Genomic DNA, 19,948 nt, shown 5'->3' on the forward strand with positions numbered 1-19,948 from the left:
TAAACTTGGATTAGCTAACACAACGTGCCATTGGGAAACAGGAGTGATGGTTGCTGATAATGGGCCTCTGTACCCCATGTAGATATTCCATAAAAAATGTCCAGCTACAGTTTAATAGTCATTTACAATATTAACGATGTCTACACTGTATTTCTGATCAATTTTATGTTATTTATTTAAAAACATGGACATTTCTATGCGACCCCAAACTTTGAACGGTAGTGTATGTAGTCTTAATTCATTCCTACTTACATTTGTGTGTATTGGGTATATGTTGTGTAATTTGCTAGATATTACTTGTTAGGTATTACTGCACTGTTGGAGCTAGATGCACAAGCATTTCGCTACACCCGCAATAATATCTGCTAATCACGTGTATGTGACCAATAAAATGTGATTTGATTTATCACAACCACACAACAACCACTACACAACACTACCACAACCACACAACAACCACTACATAACACTATCACAATCACACAACAATCACTACGCAACACTATCACAACAAAGCAACAATCACTACATAGACATTGCACACATCCAAACAATCAACAGTAGACATGTTGCATCACTTTCCACCACCTTACTGCTTCATCATCATTACTTGGTCTCCATCTTGGTCTCTCTCGGTCTCCATCTTGGTCTCTCTCGGTCTCCATCTTGGTCTCTCTCGGTCTCCATCTTGGTCTCTCTTGGTCTCCATCTTGGCGTCAGTCTAGAGATGGCCTTCCCACACACCTGATGCGCAATTGAAAGATCCTTTTTATCTGCTTTTCCTGGACTAGCTAATACCACAAACCAATCTCTTTATTGAATTCTGTATGTTCTATATATTGTTCTAGTAACCCATTTGGAATTAAGTTGGGAAAAAGTGTTAAATATGTTTAATTTACAAGAAAATGGAAACAAAAGCACAAACACAATATATATATTTTTTTTTACAAAAACCCAATGTCAATGCATCTCATCTATTATTGACCAGTGTTAGCTGCAGATCAGATCAGGTCTGAGAGGGGCCAGACCAGTAGATTGAGTTTCACCTCCTCTTCCTCGTTTTGCCTTTAAATATTCCACTGGATTGAAAGCTTCAAAGTAAATTTCAATTACAGCTGTGATTAGATCTAGCCTGGTCCATTAGAGGACATCCTAGCTTGGAGGGACAGGCAGGGCAGAGCAGAGCTGAGCCTGTAGGGCCCTCAGCCCTCACTACAGGAATTACTGCTTATTGATTCAGCTGCCACAGACCTCTTGACAATGACATTATGTCTATGTGCCTAAGAGTGCTTTAGAGGGCAGGACATGGCTAAAGTGCTCCTTCATGCAACCTAACAGACATGGTGATGAAATAACATTTAATTTGGAGGAAAAAGAGAGAAATATGGTTTCTGCTGACAGACTGTTAAGGGTGTTGTGTTTCCTTCTGCTAGCGCAGCACATGGTGATTGTACAGTGTGAAGATGTCTCTTTGGCCTTCACATTAGGTCTGGACATGGCTTTGAGCAAATGGGCCCTAGAAGGTGACCTGTGTTTGCACGGATGATGAAGACGACGATGAAGATGACGACTACAATATGATGAACCATTTTGACAGGAGACAGTTCTTCCAATGCAATACAACCACCTTTCACTAATATTAGCTATTTCTTCTCTTCTAGCCCTCTCTCTCCTCCATTTCTCAGCTATCTGTTATCCCTCTCTCTCCTCCATTTCTCAGCTGTCTCTTATTCCTCTCTCCTCCATTTCTCAGCTGTCTCTTATCCCTCTCTCTCCTCCATTTCTCTGCTAACTGTTATCCCTCTCTCTCTCCTCCATTTCTCAGCTGTCTCTTATCCCTCTCTCTCCTCCATTTCTCAGCTGTCTCTTATTCCTCTCTCCTCCATTTCTCTGCTAACTGTTATCCCTCTCTCTCTCCTCCATTTCTCTGCTCTGTTATCCCTCTCTCTCTCCTCCATTTCTCTGCTAACTGTTATCCCTCTCTCTCTCCTCCATTTCTCAGCTGTCTCTTATCCCTCTCTCTCCTCCATTTCTCAGCTGTCTCTTATTCCTCTCTCCTCCATTTCTCAGCTGGCTCTTATCCCTCTCTTTCCTCCATTTCTCAGCTGTCTCTTATCCCTCTCTCTCCTCCATTTCTCAGCTGTCTCTTATTCCTCTCTCCTCCATTTCTCTGCTAACTGTTATCCCTCTCTCTCTCCTCCATTTCTCTGCTAACTGTTATCCCTCTCTCTCTCCTCCATTTCTCAGCTGTCTCTTATCCCTCTCTCTCCTCCATTTCTCAGCTGTCTCTTATCCCTCTCTCTCCTCCATTTCTCAGCTGTTTCTTATTCCTCTCTCCTCCGTTTCTCTGCTCTGTTATCCCTCTCTCTCTCCTCCATTTCTCTGCTAACTGTTATCCCTCTCTCTCTCCTCCATTTCTCAGCTAACTGTTATCCCTCTCTCTCTCTCCTCCATTTCTCAGCTAACTGTTATCCCTCTCTCTCTCCTCCATTTCTCAGCTGTCTCTTATTCCTCTCTCCTCCCTTCCTCTGCTTTCTGTTATCCCCCTCTCTCTCCTCCGTTTCTCTGCTATCTGTTATCCCTCTCTCTCTCCTCCATTTCTCTGCTAACTGTTATCCCTCTCTCTCTCCTCCGTTTCTCTGCTCTGTTATCCCTCTCTCTCTCCTCCGTTTCTCTGCTATCTGTTATCCCTCTCTCTCTCCTCCGTTTCTCTGCTCTCTGTTACCCCTCTCTCTCTCCTCCATTTCTCTGCTAACTGTTATCCCTCTCTCTCTCCTCCGTTTCTCTGCTCTGTTATCCCTCTCTCTCTCCTCCGTTTCTCTGCTATCTGTTATCCCTCTCTCTCTCCTCCGTTTCTCTGCTATCTGTTATCCCTCTCTCTCTCCTCCATTTCTCAGCTGTCTCTTATTCCTCTCTCCTCCCTTCCTCTGCTTTCTGTTATCCCTCTCTCTCTCCTCCGTTTCTCTGCTATCTGTTATCCCTCTCTCTCTCCTCCATTTCTCTGCTTTGTTATCCCTCTCTCTCTCTCCTCCATTTCTCTGCTCTGTGATCCCTCTCTCTCTCTCCTCCATTTCTCTGCTCTGTTATCCCTCTCTCTCTCTCCTACATTTCTCTGCTATCTGTTATCCCTCTCTCTCTCTCCTCCATTTTTCTGCTATCTGTTATCGGACTCTCTCTTTCCTCCATTTCTCTGCTGTCTCTTATCCCTCTCTCTCTCCTCCATTCCTTTGCTTATTGTTATCCCTCTCTCTCTCTCCTCCATTACTCTGCTATCTGTTATCCCTCTCGCTCTCCTCTATTTCTACGCTATCTCTTGTACACACCACCATCTCATCACACTGGTCGACCCATGGCCCCTGTGGGCACACTGTGAGCATATATTCACGGAATCGCAACGCAAGCAAACCAACACACACCCAAGACAAAGAGAAAGATTCACTCCAAGGATAGACAGAATGAAAGAGAGATGGAGAGAGTCTGAGGAAGAAGAGAGGGAATTTGATCAAAACAGGGGAGGGTGAGGAGAAAGGGAGAGAGAGAGAGAGAGAAAGAGAGGAACATAGGAATATACTGTAGGCACTCGAGCACGAGCGAAAGAGGGAGCAAGACAGAGCAAGAGAGAGAAGGAGCGAATGCAGGGGGAAGATAGATCACGGTCCTGAACGATTGTGACAAGCATAGACCCTATCTGCTGCTGTTTGTTTGCACACTCCCCTCTCTGCATTAAAGGAGCCTGCCTGCACGCCGCCAGCACAGCGCTAGCTAGCTCCATCTCATCATCACCTGACACACCAACAGATGTTATGGCCCGATAAGGACCTTCTTCCCTTTGTATCTACAATTACCTCCGCACAAACAGGAGAGGGAGGGGGGAGGAGAGGAGATAGAGGGAGGAGGGAGAAGGAAGGGAATTACATATATGATGATGCCCCTTTTAAACAAAAATACATGGTGGAAGATGGAGGGAAGAGACACACAGAGAGAAGGAACGAGAGAGGTAGAGAGCGAGCAAGAGGGTAAGAGAGAGAGGGAGAGAGTAGGGAGAGCGAAAGAGTGAATGAGAGAAGGAGAGAGAGATATGGTGGGAGGGGTGATTTGTCCTGTGTGAAGTGCATGGCAAATGGCCTTGGTGTGCTTCCTGTCCCCTCGTTGTTTGTCTCTGTCTAATCGGCTTATTCCATAAGCGCTAGCCGCAGCATCGTCATTAGCCAATGATAATGATATTATTCAACAGAGGATGAGAGAATTAAGGAGGCACACTATCTGATGTCTAGTATTGTCCGGGGCCCCATTTCCTCCGTGTCCTCAGAAAAATGTTTGTGTTTTCAGCAGATAGGAGTTGTTTGTTTGAGATGGTAATGGTACCTGTTAATGACGGCCATAACCATTGACTTTATTGCTTAAAAACACAATTACTTAACTTTCACCGTGAATTACAAGGCCAGTTTGTTCTGGAAATAACGCAAACTAAATGGGAATGTCAACAACATAAAAAGGGAGTGTGGAAGATTGGTATTGTTGTGGCGAATGTAACCCTACAACTCCTCTCTCTTTCTCTCTCTCTCCCTCTTTTCTACCTGTCGTCCTCTCAGATGAAACCTGATCACCATTTAACCCTCCTGCTGTGTTCTGGTCTAATTGGACCAATTTACACGTTTTCTCTCTGAAAATGTAGTTCATTTAATCTGATTGTCATGAGGTTCCATGACTTTGTCCACACAGGGCATCTGAACACACAAAATACATTTTGAATATCTTCATACAATTTTGGGTGTTTTATTTAACTTTTGTAGACTTGTGGTGTTCCGGCTCAAAAATGGCTGGTCATTAGAAATGAATGGGTGAGACGACAATTAGTGTATACAATTGAGTTCAGGCACATGCCCATTCATCAGATGGACACACTTCCTCTCCTAGACCCCCACATGCATACACATACACACACACACACCTCACTCCCCTTCTTGGCTTCCATGGCAACCCCCACGGGAACCATTCCCCAGTAGAATCTTTCCCCCACGGGAACCACACCTCTTGGCATTCTCACAAACAATCGCAACATTGTTTCAATAATATATAGAACTTTTCTGGCAGTTCTGGTGTACAAAGCTTTTTTGAGGCCTTGCTCACAATGAATTATGTGGCAGCACAATGACCAAACGATATACTGTATGTGAGGCTCTTGATCATTTCTTTGATCATGACACTGGTGAGGAAGAGAGGCCAGGAAACTGACAGGGAAGATGCATTAGAGGAGGAAGTGTCAGAAGTTGAAGACAACACAGAATATGATCCAGACCAAGAGACAACTGACTGGGAACAATCCAGTGATGAGGAAGAGGGCCCTGCTGAGGTTGTTGTTACATTCTGGTCAAAGAATGGGAATTTGTCCTGGTCTTCATCCCCACCTGAGAGGAGAGGTCGGCTGTCAGCTGAAAATGTTATCGGGGTGACCCCAGGGCCAACGAGATACGCCATATCCCGGGTTGATGACGTAAAATCCTGCCACTATTTAAACATTTGAAATGGTTTCAAAACAAATGTCCTTGTTTAACTTTCACACAAAGTAGTCTGTGATACATAGCACAATATGTTTCATCTGAGTATTTGTTATAGTCAAAATATTCCATACATTAGGCTTTTTTTTAAACTCAAAAACGAGTTGTATGAGCTCAGGTCAATGAGGCCTACAGGCCATGAATAGCAAATAGAAGTTCAAAATGTTCACAAGAACTTAAGTTGATAAAAAGATCTAACACAACATTAGGCGATAATATATGTGTTGTTATGGATTTAAAACCAGCTATAATGGAGCGGTCATTTTGGACCGGGCACACAGAACTAATTGACATGAAACAAACACAACAGGAGGGTTAACAGTGTTTCCACATGTGTTTCACTAAACCCGTTGTGTGGCGTCACATTGAGCCTCAAAGATTCCAGAATCATCCATCCTTTTAGGAACAATCTTAATTCAAAGATGAAGTTTCCTTCTTTCTTTCATCACACCTGTCCAGGGGTGTAGATGACATTAACCAACAACAGTCACGCCAATAGAATGAATCTACCTCACACAGGGGAGAAACAACAACAACAGTAAAAGCCAGAATCTCAATCTAAACAACCACGGTGTCGAGGGAGTGTGTCCTCCCTTGACGGTGGTGAGTACGTGCAGATGATAAGCAGAGCAAGGTAATCAATGCAGTAATGATAGCGGGGAGGGAGCCGCTGCTACGGCAGGCCGCTATCGCAGAGAGTCATCAGCGGAATTTCTATAGCGCCTCGGCTCGGGTGTGTGTGGCAGGGGCGAGGGGGGTCTTGTGCATGCGTGTGTGATTGTGCGTGTGCGTGTGGAGGGGGCGAGGCAAGCGGAGGGGTGTGTGTGTGCTGAACGGCGTGAAAGCGTGACAAACGTGTCTTGTGGTGTGCGAGGGAGATAAGCTCTAAATAATTGCGGTCTGACAGGCCTGAATAATGGCCAAATTAGACAGAAGGTGCACATTATTACGTTGCGGGAACGTTACAGAGTAGCACTTCATTACGTCGGGGGAACGTTACAGGGTGGTTAGACGTGTTAGCGTTAACGTGATTAAGGTTTTGGCATGCTCTGATGATGATGGTGGTGATGATGACGCTGTGACCCCCTCTCCTTTCTTCCCCTTCTCTTATTCCCTCTTTTTCTTCTTCTCTGGATTAGAGTCATAACATGGACGCCCTACTACCTGTATATGACCTGTGTAGAGCATCAGCCCACACAGAGAGAGGAAGAACGAGGGACGAGATGAAGAGAGATGGAGGAGAGAGAGACCATGACGGGCAAACAGATTGATATCGGAGAAGAAAGAGAGGGATACCGAAAGAGTTGAACGAAGGGAAGAACAGAGAACTATAGCTGGATGTGTGGTGGCTTGTGGTTAGGAGGTCCAGAGGAAAGAAAGGAAGGAGAGAGAGAGGGAGGGGGTGAAAAGAAAGGTAGAGGAGTGTAACCTGATTGATGTGGATGGGCCCGGAGCGGGGTGTTTTGTCTGTGGTGTGGTCACGCTGTGCTCAGATAGAAAGGCAGGAGGGAGACAGAACAAGTAATCTACTGGATCACTATGGACCTGACGCTCACTACAACCAATTCACCGTAGCTACCACGGACAACATGAAAGACACCAGGCAAGGAGGATAGTCGTCCATTGTCAACGATACCTCATCAATCCTCCATTCTGAATTACATTTAAAAGTCGAGAAATAGAAGAATGTCTCAATGAGATAGAAATCAGACAAATAAGCCATGCACCTACACACAAAAGTGTGTTGTTTGTAATGTGACTGTAACAACGTACAACATCATTAGTGCACAGCTAATCAGTGATCTGTGATTCAAATCACATAAATAGTCTAACATGTAGATAACCGGCCAATGAGACAGTTAGCTACGTCTGTTACTGATGTGAGATTAGGCTTTTTACATGCGTATCCTTGTAGACCTCCCCAAGCTACAGATCAGAGGACGGGAGAGAGGGATAGATGTGAATCAGGGAGAAGAGTGGAGAATGTATATAATCAGTTATTACCACTTCTGCATCTCCAACGCTAACACTGCTCTAATCACAATAACACCACTTGGGATATCTGCTGTTCTTCTGTCCTATGCTGCTGATGGTGTGGGTTTATCGGTGTGTGTGTGTATGTGTGTATGTCATATTGCCATGTATCTGGTTAACATAGGATCACCACCAGACTATGGCCTCAGCCTTGTTGAGAGTTGACTTGTTCCTGTGCATGTTTGTGGTCGCGTGTTGGTGTACGTGCTTGGCTCCGTGTGTCTTGCGTGTGAGCGTGTGTGTGTGTGTGTGTGCCCGTGCCCGTGTGTGTGTGAGCATGTGTGTGTGTGAGAATTAGAGGGGGATCAGAATGAAATCAAATCCTTTCTACTCATAAAAAAAGCAGCCTGCTATGATCTATCTTCTGTCTCCATCTACCTTGGCGTTGTCTGAGATGTTCTAGTGCCAGTGTGGCGGGCACAGGGCGCTGGGCGCAGGGGGCTGGGCCCGGGGGTGGGGGTGGGGGAACTCCAAACTCTAAGTAAGCCTTATCTCCTCTAGAGCTGGGCCAGATTAGTTGCCATCCTGCCCCCTCATGTTCACACACATGCGAACACATACACACTCACTACAGCTGCTACTGGCATTAGATGGCACAACTACAGGAAGAGAGGAGAGGAGAGGACTCAATAAGTCTGGTTTTGGGCAGGAGGATGAGAGGGTGAGTACAGGGGGGGAGTCGGAGGGGGTGTGGGTTGTCTATCTCTCTCCATTCAAAGGTTCCCCGCCCCCCCAATAAAGAGGGATGGAGCACACCCACCCCGAAGAAAAAGTGCTGTTTCCACTGAGAGAAGGGGGTGTTTTGATACTATTACCAAGGCGCAGTGTGGGGTGAGACGGTGGCGAATGGGGGAATTTGGGAGGGCTGGAGTGAGGGTGCATGAGGAGCAAAGCACGTTTGGGAGACACCAGTGGAACGGCAATCTCTGGAGTCCATTCTGTCCCTGTCTCCCAGCGATTCCCCAGCGAATCAAAAGCAAGGAGATAGCCGCAGGGGAGTCCAAGAACTCACGCCTACAGAGGGCCTGCTCACGTTTACTGTACACACACATACACACACACACACACACACACAGTGAGAAACACACTAACACACTCATAAACTCACACAGAGCAGGACATAGGCCTTTTCTCATTTTCTCATCCATCCTCCACCCTCTCTCCTCCGTCCTCTCTCCTCCGTCCTCTCTCCTCCGTGACCCGGAAACCGATAAGTGTTCAAGTGGTCGAGGAGATGTCAATTGGTTAGTAGGCGAACGGAAGTGTCCTCCCCTCCTCAATAGCCACCTTTCATGGAGGAAAGTCATGTGTATCCTACCTGAGTTCTTCGAAGAGTTTTGATAATCTGCCACATCCCTGTGAATCAGCGTATGTGTTGTCGGAGGGGAAACGCATGCACACATTTATAAACAACATGCTACGTTTGTCACGATCGTCGTAACTTTGAATAGAGGACCAAGGCGCAGCGTGATAGAAAGACATCATCTTTTATTATGAAGACGAACAAACGTGAAGCTATTCAAACAAAATAGTGCTGACACTAAACACTACACATAGACATAGACAATTACCCACATTAACCTAATGCCTATGGCTGCCTTAAATATGGCTCCCAATCAGAGACAATGAATGACAGCTGTCTCTGATTGAGAACCATTCAGGCAACCATAGACATACCTAGATACCTACACTCAACACAAACCCATACACTCTACTAAACCCCCCTATACCATACAACCACCCAAGACGAGACAAATACACACACACATCCCCCCTGTCACACCCTGACCTAACCAAAATATTACAGAAAACAAAGATAACTAAGGCCAGGGCGTGACAACGTTTTATCAATAACATTTCTTGCTCAACTAACGTCATTTGTTTTTATCACTTTACACATTTATTTTGGGATCCAACCCTGTAAACAACATATATTTGCCTGATGCGTGATTGGAGAAGAGTCTAATTTCATACAAGTGCATTTTCGTCCACGTTCCTTCTCCTCACCGCCTCGATTACCTTTGACCTTTTTCAAAAGGAGGCGAGAGAGGACGGAGGAGAGAGAGGACGGAGGAGAGAGAGGACGGAGGAGAGAGAGGACGGAGGAGAGAGAGGACGGAGGAGAGAGAGGACGGAGGAGAGAGAGGACGGAGGAGAGAGGACACAGGTGTTGAGCAAATTCAAATGAGAAAAGGCCATACACACCTCCTACACACACACACATGGAAAAGGGCATACACACCTCTCACACAAACCGTGAAGGGCTCACATACATACTATATACATAAATACAATTACAGTGAGAATATAGCATGGAACGAACAAAAGCTTAGCAAAATATACTAGGGATTTTAACCAAAGGTAACACTGATGACCTGTGCAGTATGTACAGCAGAAACACACATGTACTCAACTCTCACATAAACCTATTCTTTTGTAAGTATAGTGTAACATTATCTTAATCCTTCCAGGGGGTGTAAGAATGATTTCACTCTAGTTGTATTCATCTTTCCACCCCCTTGATTCCCACTCATTGTTTTAATACATTATCATCAACATCATCACTGGTTATTTTATTTGTTGACTCGTGTGGGTTGTGACTTTAAAGCTCAAGCCGACCCGTGACACAAATTCACTATTTCATGTTTTTATTGTCAAACATTTTCTTTTCTCACTTCTCCTTTTCCCAACAAACTGATTTAGTCATCCACATCTACTTTCCGAGACCATAGACGTTTTGCTTCATACACCCCAATGGGGTGACCCCAGTGTCCCATCTCCCACCTCTCCTCACACCCCCTGGATTCCCATTATGTATTCCCTAACAGGAATTCCTTAAACCATTCCCTTTCTTCTTTGCTTTTAAATGGTCTCTGTGCCTAAATCCACCACCCCAACCCTCCAACCCTCATCCCTTCTTCTTCATCCTGCATCGCTCATTTTTTCCTTCCATCCTCCCCCTGCCTCCCCCCGTCTCTGATCTTGATTTGGGACCAGGAAATATCATCTAGGGGTCTGTCCGGCTACAATAACATTCAATAAAGGAACACGAGGGAGGCTGAGACTGGACCACTGATAGAACTAGGATTTATGGGCCTGCTTTCTTCTCCCTCCGCTACACACACACACGCACACACATGCACAGACACACACGCACACAGGCACACACACACATACATGTGTGTATTTCTATTTGCAAGTCTCTTGTATTGGCTATCTATTTTACACCATGTTCTGCTGAGAGGACATTTAGAGGGTGAGATATGACATGAAAACGTCAGACTACTGGCCTATCAGAAGTCCAGTTCTCATCGACACGTCAGTTCATGATTTAATACGACACAAATAAATGTCTTGAATGCTTGTATGGTAAAGATTATTATTTTTTTGAGCAGAGAAGTGGTGTAGTGGTAACACTGCCCAGCATGTCGCCTGTCCAACTCCCCACTGGAGACCAGTGTTCAATCCCTGCATCCATTGTTTCTCCCGCTTGCCTGTCTTCTTTCCTTATTCACTAACTGAATAAAGTGTTAAAACACTTATAAGAATATACTTTAAAAAAAACATGGCTTCCTCCTTGGTCCATTGTGGCTCTACGATGCCACACGAAAACTAAACTCACACTGTCAGAAGAGTTCCTCTTTCTCCTTGCGGCATACTGTAGCTAAATCAAATATGGGGCTGGAGTTGTTGTGTTTGGAGACTTGTTTTAAATCCCCTTTGTTGAAATGTCCATATCGCCATCCCACTGCAAACAAACACTTGTCCAAACATGACTACACGGTGGCTGCCATCTTGGGACGCCAGTCTCTAACACGCCATGGTACCACTCACAGCTCCTCAGCCGGCTCTCTAAATGTACTGTGACCAACATGGAGACGCTGGTTTGACCGGACACGAGAGACAGCATCTTCCACCTCGCCCCCGAGGGTGCAGGAAAGAGTGTGATACCACTACCACATCCAGTGGGGTTTCACCCCTTTTGCACCCGTACTCCTCACCAGAAAGACCGCGTCTGCGTCCAAAGCCCTCCACCTCTAGGATTCGTTCCCCCAGACCCGCTCCGTTCCCCGCTGTGGTTATCTGGTCTCAGACACCAGGGAAAGGGACAGGAACAAGGGCTTGACAAGAGCGAGAGGGAGGGAGAGGTGGAGGGGAGGGAGAGGTAGAGGTAGAGGGAGAGGGGGAGGTAGCGATCCGGTTTTGGACGGTGCAGGATCATCATTGTCTCCTGTCTCACCCTGTCAGTTAACATTACAGGAGGGGTAGCTAGAGCCACGGTGTGTGTGTGTGTGTGTGTGAGAGAGAGAGAGAGAGAGAGAGAGAGAGAGAGAGAGAGAGAGAGAGAGAGAGAGAGAGAGAGAGAGAGAGAGAGAGAGAGAGAGAGAGAGAGAGAGAGAGAGAGAGAGAGAGAGAGAGAGAGAGAGAGAACCTTACTGGATGTGTGGTCTTGGGACTAACACACACCGAGCCACACGCACAAACACAATAAACACAAACACACACTCACCCCTCCCTGCTCCCTCCATCACTACAGGCGGTTCACAGCAAACCTACATACCAGATTGTGAGTGAGTGGTGGATCTGTTTGCAGAGCAGACTGTGTGTGGGTGGGACAGAGCTACAGGCACTGAGTGTCTCTATAGCCCCATGTGAAATCACACGTAGGCTGCGATCAGCCTCCAACCATTTTACCAACCAAGCTGTACAATCAAACAGAGAGAGAAGCTTGAGTTAAAAAATCCTCTGGACCACCAATGAGTAGAGTAAACTGCAGAATAGTTGCCTGGCTGGCTGGGCCGTTTCAGGCTGTTTCAGGCCGCTCTCCTACTGTTACGGAGTATTCATCATCTAACCAGATTAACAGCTTGACAAACAAACGGCGCTGACGTCACCATGGGGAAGCATGGGGAATTAGAATGTTTGGACAACATGTAAAGAGCCCCTCGGGGAGATAGTGGCCCTGGAACAAGAAGGGAATTGTTCTGACATTAAGCCACTTGTAAATAAACGTATATGAATAGATGAAAAGGGAGAAGAGAAAGAAGTTCATTGAGAATTGTTTTGAATTAACTGCTGCAAATAGAGTGTTATTTAGAATTGGGGAATCGACTTCGCACAATGTCACCAAGACAGCATCTTAGAGCATAGCCGGCGAAATAAGCAGATGAACACGGCCTAAGGCCTGTTCTCACACTGAGCTGAAGCCTGCAGAGAGGTTAGAGGATGTATGAAAAATGACCTTTGGCCTTTTGGCCATTATTCCTAGTTTTATTTGCGAACACGTAGATACCAGACATTAAAGTTGTTTTGTTAGAGTGCCATTAGTGTAATAAGCGAGATGCTCTGAAGTTTACTCCAATTCTGACCCCATGGGGCTATAGATAGTGTAGATAGAATAACCCACCCACTACTACACCCACAACTGTCTGGGTCTCAGTGTCTGAATCTGTCTATCTACATCTCCTCTCCTCCTGATCATCTTGCATCTATGGGGACGTAGAACAGGGGCCCAGGGGCCAGAAACTAGCCATGGTTTGGTTGAGAGGACAGTGACAGACAGTGTCATGGGGACACGAAGAGCTGAGAGAAACCACTATAAAGGGTGAATGGATGAGGTCCTGTGAAAGGACAAGAGGGGGTGGAGTGTCTGGTCTGGGTCAGAACTGCAGAGCGTCTAGTTGGCTATCTCCTTCCTCATAGACAAACCACCATCCCTAGAGAGCCATCGGCACTGCTACTAAAGGAGTAGGAGGACTCTCTCAAACCAAGACAACAGGGTTTAAATGGCCTACCCAGGAACAGACCATGCCCTAGGGGCCACAATGGGGCAGTATAGAGGGGGGGAGAGAGTGGGTGTTTGGGGCATGGGAGAGGTCCAGTGGGCGAGCTTGTCTGGTCTAGACTGGGTCAGGAGTAAGTCTGATCTGGTCTGGGCCCCTCTCTGTGGTTCTGGAGGAGATATCTGATGTCGCTCCAGGTCCAGATTAAAGACTGAACTCATCCAGAGCAGAGAGGGAGATGGGTAGTGGAGGAAAAGGGAAGGACGAGAGGAGAGAGGAAAGTCAAGGGAGAGGAGTGAACCTAGACTGTAAACACTGACACACGAGTGTGTGTGTGTGTGTGTGTGTGTGTGTGTGTGTGTGTGTGTGTGTGTGTGTGTGTGTGTGTGTGTGTGTGTGTGTGTGTGTGTGTGTGTGTGTGTGTGTGTGTGTGTGTGTGTGTGTGTGTGTGAGTGAGTGAGTGAGTGAGTGAGTGAGTGAGTGAGTGAGTGAGTGAGTGAGTGAGTGAGTGAGTGAGTGAGTGAGTGAGTGAGTGAGAAAAGATGCAGTCTGAGATCTTAAGCATAACAAATTCATAACCTCCTGTACGAATTGTACTCGTAACATATCATATGAATAAAAAAAGTACATATCATAGGACGTCACATATTATACAAAATACACAAAAAATGGGGACCCGTTTTTGCTCGTGAGCACCACTTTCAAATCTACTGGCTTAATTTCTACAAAAGTTCTGGAGCATCACTTTAAAGAGAGTTCAAAGTGCATGAATTCCTAACCATCATTAAATCATTAAGCCTTAGTGGGCACGTTGGGGAACATTGGGGAACATGCAGAGAAACAGAGCAACATTACAACAAAGTTTCTGTCATGATGACAACAATGATAATTGGCATCAGTAGATGTGGTGGGTGTTATTGTCCCACAGGGACCCCATGCTGCTCTGATTTACACAATAGATGTGAGTGAGTGGGGAAATCATTTCCATAACAGACACACACACACCTCCCCGGGGACGTGTCAATCTAAGTGAGAGAGAATGTCTACATTTAAAACCATCTGGGGAGGCATGAAGACCATTTCTCAGCTGTTTAACTTCAATTAGGGGAGAGAGGCGAGAGAAAGGGGGAGCAGAGGAGAGGAGGAGAGGAGAGGGAGGGAGGGAATCAGGGACCACTTGTGGAGGGAGAATAGGTGCAAAGGAGAAAACACATTTACGGCCTTCAATTAGGGGAGAGAGGCGAGAGAAAGGGGGAGCAGAGGAGAGGAGGAGAGGAGAGGGAGGGAGGGAATCAGGGACCACTTGTGGAGGGAGAATAGGTGCAAAGGAGAAAACACATTTACGGCTCTGCTCTAAAGAGTCTGCATTGTGTCCTGGTCTTTGTGGTTGTACAGTGATGGAGGTGCTTTGATGCCTTTAAGAGATATGTATTGACAGAGGATGGTAATGGGGACCGAAAGGCCTATAAAGGACTGATTGCCTTAGACTGACTTGTGAATACAGCCAAGAAGTTACATTCAGTCACACAGCAATCAGAAAGCCAAACAAACATTTCACACCTTTTCTTTAAGGTCACAGTCAGTCCCCCGCTCAAAGAAAATCGGGATATCAGGTCTCGAAAGACCAGGTGAAACGTTAAAAAAAACAAAAAAACACAGCAATAATAAAATAAAATAAAAAACACGATGGGGAGAAAAGGTCCTATTGGACAGGAAATAAAGCTGGCTGTCAGTCTGTCGCCCCCGACGACAGCCGAGTCACATCTCCCAGGTTATTGCTCATTGTTTACTCTTTCTGAAAAGGTCAGAGGTCGCCACTACCACATCTATTTTCTACCCATCAGCCCCTGCTTCCATTCTTCCCTCAGCGCGAGCAGGAACAAAGAGTGAGGGAGCGGGAAGGGGCGGGAGGAGGAATAAAAAAAGAAAAGGAGAGCAGCGATCAGACAGTGCTGATAAGGAATGGGGGGATAAGGAGGAGGGAAAGATGGAGGGGGGGGCTGTACGTGCTTTGGGGGTGATGTGTGTATTCAACTCCAGGCTGACTCCTCTTATGCTAATACAGCCAATTTCCTCTTTTATTTCATTTCTGGAGACGAAATCTGCGATCTGCGATAAGGTTGCCGTGGCGACCGCCTGTTCCCCGGGCGGATGCGGGCAGCCGTGTGATGGAGATGTGTAAGTCGGCGGGAGCAGCAGGGAATGAATAATTTAAAACTCCACCAAGCGGGAGAGATAAGAGAGAGCAGCCAGGGCTGAGGCTGAGGCCTTCACTCTCTCACTCTCTCATTCACTCTATCCCTCTCTCTCCATCTCTCTCCATCCACCCCTCGCTCCCTCGCTATCTCTCCACCTCTCCTCCTTCCCCTCACTCTCTCTCCTCCTCACTCTCTCAACCATCCCCCCTTTCTATGCCACCCTTCCTCTCTCTCTCTCACTCCCGCTGCCTCACTCCCTCTCTCCCCCTTATCCCTCCCTCCCTCTCCTTCTCTCTCTCCCTCTCTCTCCCTGGGCACCCAGAGCTTCATCCTGCAACGCTGGGTGATCTCCAAGGTCAAGGGCATGATGGGTAATTTAACCAGCATCTTGGGGCTTTGGGGCCTGTGGCAGAGCGAGGGAAAGAAGAGAGTGGGGGTATGGGTATGGAGAGATGGATGAGGAGGTGGTAGGGTTGATATGGAGGGTAAGTCAAGGATTGGGGGGGATTTGGGCACAGTCTAGATTCGACTAGTGGTACACCTCTCTGCAATGACCCTGTTAAAATACAACTGTCGCTTTCCAACTGAATGTTTTCACATACTTCATTTTTTTACTCTTAGAGAGTCAAAGATCCCCCACAAGCTGCCAAACGCTGTTGCGTGGAGTCAATCCAACACCATCCCAGTCACACCAATTGAAAGCCTCTTGACTAATGTCACTCACACACTACACAGTCGTTACACACACAACTGACACTCACCAGAAAGGCCACTATGGTCCCACACTTGAATGTAGCACATGCCTGGAATAGTTGACTGTTCCAGCTGAACACTGCTACCATGTAAACAGTGTGGCAAGTTAGAGACTGAATGTCCTGGGCTGGATGTGTGTGGGTGGGTGTGTGGCAGTCGACTAAGGCAGCTAAATGGGAGAGAAAGGGCTAGTTTTGGGAGATCAGGTGTACCTCACCCAAAATGTGATATGTTTTGGGGACCTGAATGATACTAAGGGGTTGTGAATGTTTCTAGATTAGAGCAGGGAGGGGTGGAGTGTGTTTAGCCTCATGCTGGTATGTCCTCGTGATGCGCTAGGCTACGTCTCTGACTCCTGTCTGTCTGGCCTCTCTAAAACTGTTTTCATTCCTCCATCGTGGCACGGGGCTTTATCGTCACGGTGATAACCAGTTGAAAACAGCCGCAGGCAGGTCACCACCAGGTGAGGGGTTCACGGTGAAGAGAGGTGGGCGTGACCGACGCCCACCCTCTCACCTCTACTTGGCCCGCTCCAGCCCTCCCTCCCCGGGTGCATGGACTGTCCTAAAAGACGCAAGCCGAGGGGGAAATGGGAACAAAAAAGGGCTGCTTCCTAAACACACCACACAAGGCGCCCGCACAGGTAATCTCAGCCCAAGCGTGAAGCCTTTATCCCCGCTGGCGCCAGGAGGTAGGTAACCTGCCTGCCCAGTCAGAGCTCACAGACGCACAAACACACACACGCAGGCACTCGGCTACAACTCAGACACACACACACACGCGGATGTAAGCTCACACATGTACAAACACAACGTGTACACTGAGTGTACAAAACGTTAGGAACATTAGGAGTTGCATCTCCGTTTGCCCTCAGAACAGCCTCAATTCGTCGAGGCAAGGACTCTACAAGGTGTCAAAAGCGTTCCACAAGGAGGCTGGCCCATGTTGACCCCAATGCTTCCCACAGTTGTGTCAAGTAGGCTGGATGTTCTTTGGGTGGTGAACCATTCTTTATACACACAGGAAACTGTTGAGCGTGAAAAACCCAGCAGTGTTGCAGTTCTTGACACAAACCGGTACACCTGGCACCTACTACTATACCTCGTTCAAAGGCACAAATATTTTGTCTTGCCCATTCACCCTCTGAATGGCACACATACACAATCCATGTCTCAATTGTCTCAAGAGTTAAAACAATTTCTTGAACCTGTCTCCTCCTCTTCATCTACACCAGAGATCATCAACTAGATTCAGCCGCGGGCCGATTTCTTCTTGAGCAGATGGTCAGGGGGCCGGAACAACTACAAATAATTTGTAGACTGCAAATTGACCACAAGAAACCCAAACGGATATAATATGTAACTAAAACAGAATAATTTCAAACCTTCCTTGCATTTGTATATGATTACATACTGTAAACCTTCTCTATTATGCATGGAAATACTTTGGAACAGATTTCCAGAATGAAAATAACTTGGGGCTGATTTGCTGGAGTTTTTACAGTGTTTAAACCATTTTTTGCTCAGAAACCTTGCGGGGCCAAATAAAATCACACGTGGGCCGCCATTTGGAGAACCCTAATCTACGCAGATTGAAGTGGATTTAACAAGTGACATCAATAAGGGATCATAGCTTCCTATGTGTACAGCATCAGCAGTGAACATAAGTGAACATGATTATTTACGTGCGTGTGTGTTGCGGTGGCAGAATTGGGGTGAGCTGTTGTAACTTCTCAAGGTTTGTACTCTGTTCTTTGTTGAACTGTGATACATTTCTATGCATTTCATATACTCCAGTTATGTCTGCACCGTAACACAAGGCCATTGTGTTTCGGAACTGTTGCTTGTATAAAAGAACTGCTGTGCAACAATATGATTGTATTACTACCTCCCACTATATAAGGGACATGGAACCATTTACTTGTCGAGCTCCTTCCCTGACTGCGATCAGAGACGGATCTACCTTGCAGCTGCTTGTATGCATTCAAATAAATCCTACTATACCATTAAATTAGTCTCTGCCTAATCGTTGGATAGAGTTTTCCACAACAGTGTGGAGTTGGAACGTTGATATTAAAAAACAGAGGTGTAAACATAATCGAGCCTTCAACATGTCATAAAGAGGCTTTATTCCAGCCAGCCTGGCTGTCTTTGTACCGTACAGTCTCTGCCGCTGATGGGACAGTAGATTACTGTACATTTGAGAGGCAGTTTTCACATGCTAGGGATAAGACGTGTTTTGTCTGCTTTCGCTAATGTCTCACATTCCCCAGGACCTGACCTGTCCTCGGCACCCGACAGCTCACCCACCCAGCATGCGCAGACACACACACACACACACACACACACACACACACACACACACACACACACACACACACACACACACACACACACACACACACACACACACACACACACACACACACACACACACACACACACACACACACACACACACACACACACGCACACACACAAGCACACTCACACGCAAGACACATGGACCCAAGCACGTACACCAGCACGCAACCACAAACATGCACAGGAACAAGCGAGACAGGTATGTAAGCAGAGACGCACATAAGCTCAAACGGCGGACTTAAAGGTAATCTTGTTTTGTCGTCTGCATCTTCTCCCAGTAATATCACCATCCAACACATGGTGGCACTGCGTACTTATGAGAGTGGTGCCGGCTTCACTCCCCATCTGGTATAGCATAGTGCCGCAAAGCTGAAATGAGTAATAACACACGCGCGCACACACACACACACACAGTACACAACCAGGCAGATACTCCAGATTACATTGGTAATGCCAAAAATATTGGCCCATAGAAAATAATATAACACAGCGATAAGAGGATGCTATCTGCTCTGATCCTGATACCACACTAAACGCACACGGAATATCAACTCTCACAAACAAGAAACAAGAAACAGCACATCATCCAAACCATAAACACAGGTTACAGCGTTTCTGAGATACTCCATCTAATACAATTAGAATTTATCGACTCAATAAGCCACATCTAGATGCTGCTTATGGAAATCAGGACAGACTTTTGAAGAGAGGCGATGATATTAGGACTTTATGTGTAAATAAAGGAAAAAGAGGCAATGAGAAATGTGTGTGTGATTATGACTTGATTGAATTAGAGAATTATATTCTCTTTCTGTCATGTAAAACTAGATTAAGATTTGTGAAGGTATTTACTCATTAAGAATCCCCTCACAACAAAACAGAACACACTGTCAATAAATTAATTCAAATAAGGTAAAAAAAAATATTTTCATTTGATTATTTTTCCATTATTATCTCTTTAATTAAATTATAATATATTATTCACATCAAAACACACACACACTACCTGGCAGAAATATTAATTGATGGAAACTAATAATAATATTATAATTTTTTTGTTTCTTATTTCAATGAAATGATTTGCCTTGGATGCACATCAAGCTGTTTTTGAAAAGGCATTTTTTAGGATTTACATTACATTTGTTTAATTATAGCGGTCGGGAATCGTTTCTATCTGAACTGCAATTGTAAGGGCCTCAATTAAATCTGATGTTAATTAAATCAGATCTTGTGTTGTGTATTAACAGTTAATAGAGCGG

The sequence above is a fragment of the Salvelinus alpinus genome, chromosome 11, assembly GCF_045679555.1.
Source record: "Salvelinus alpinus chromosome 11, SLU_Salpinus.1, whole genome shotgun sequence".
Classification (NCBI taxonomy): domain Eukaryota; kingdom Metazoa; phylum Chordata; class Actinopteri; order Salmoniformes; family Salmonidae; genus Salvelinus; species Salvelinus alpinus.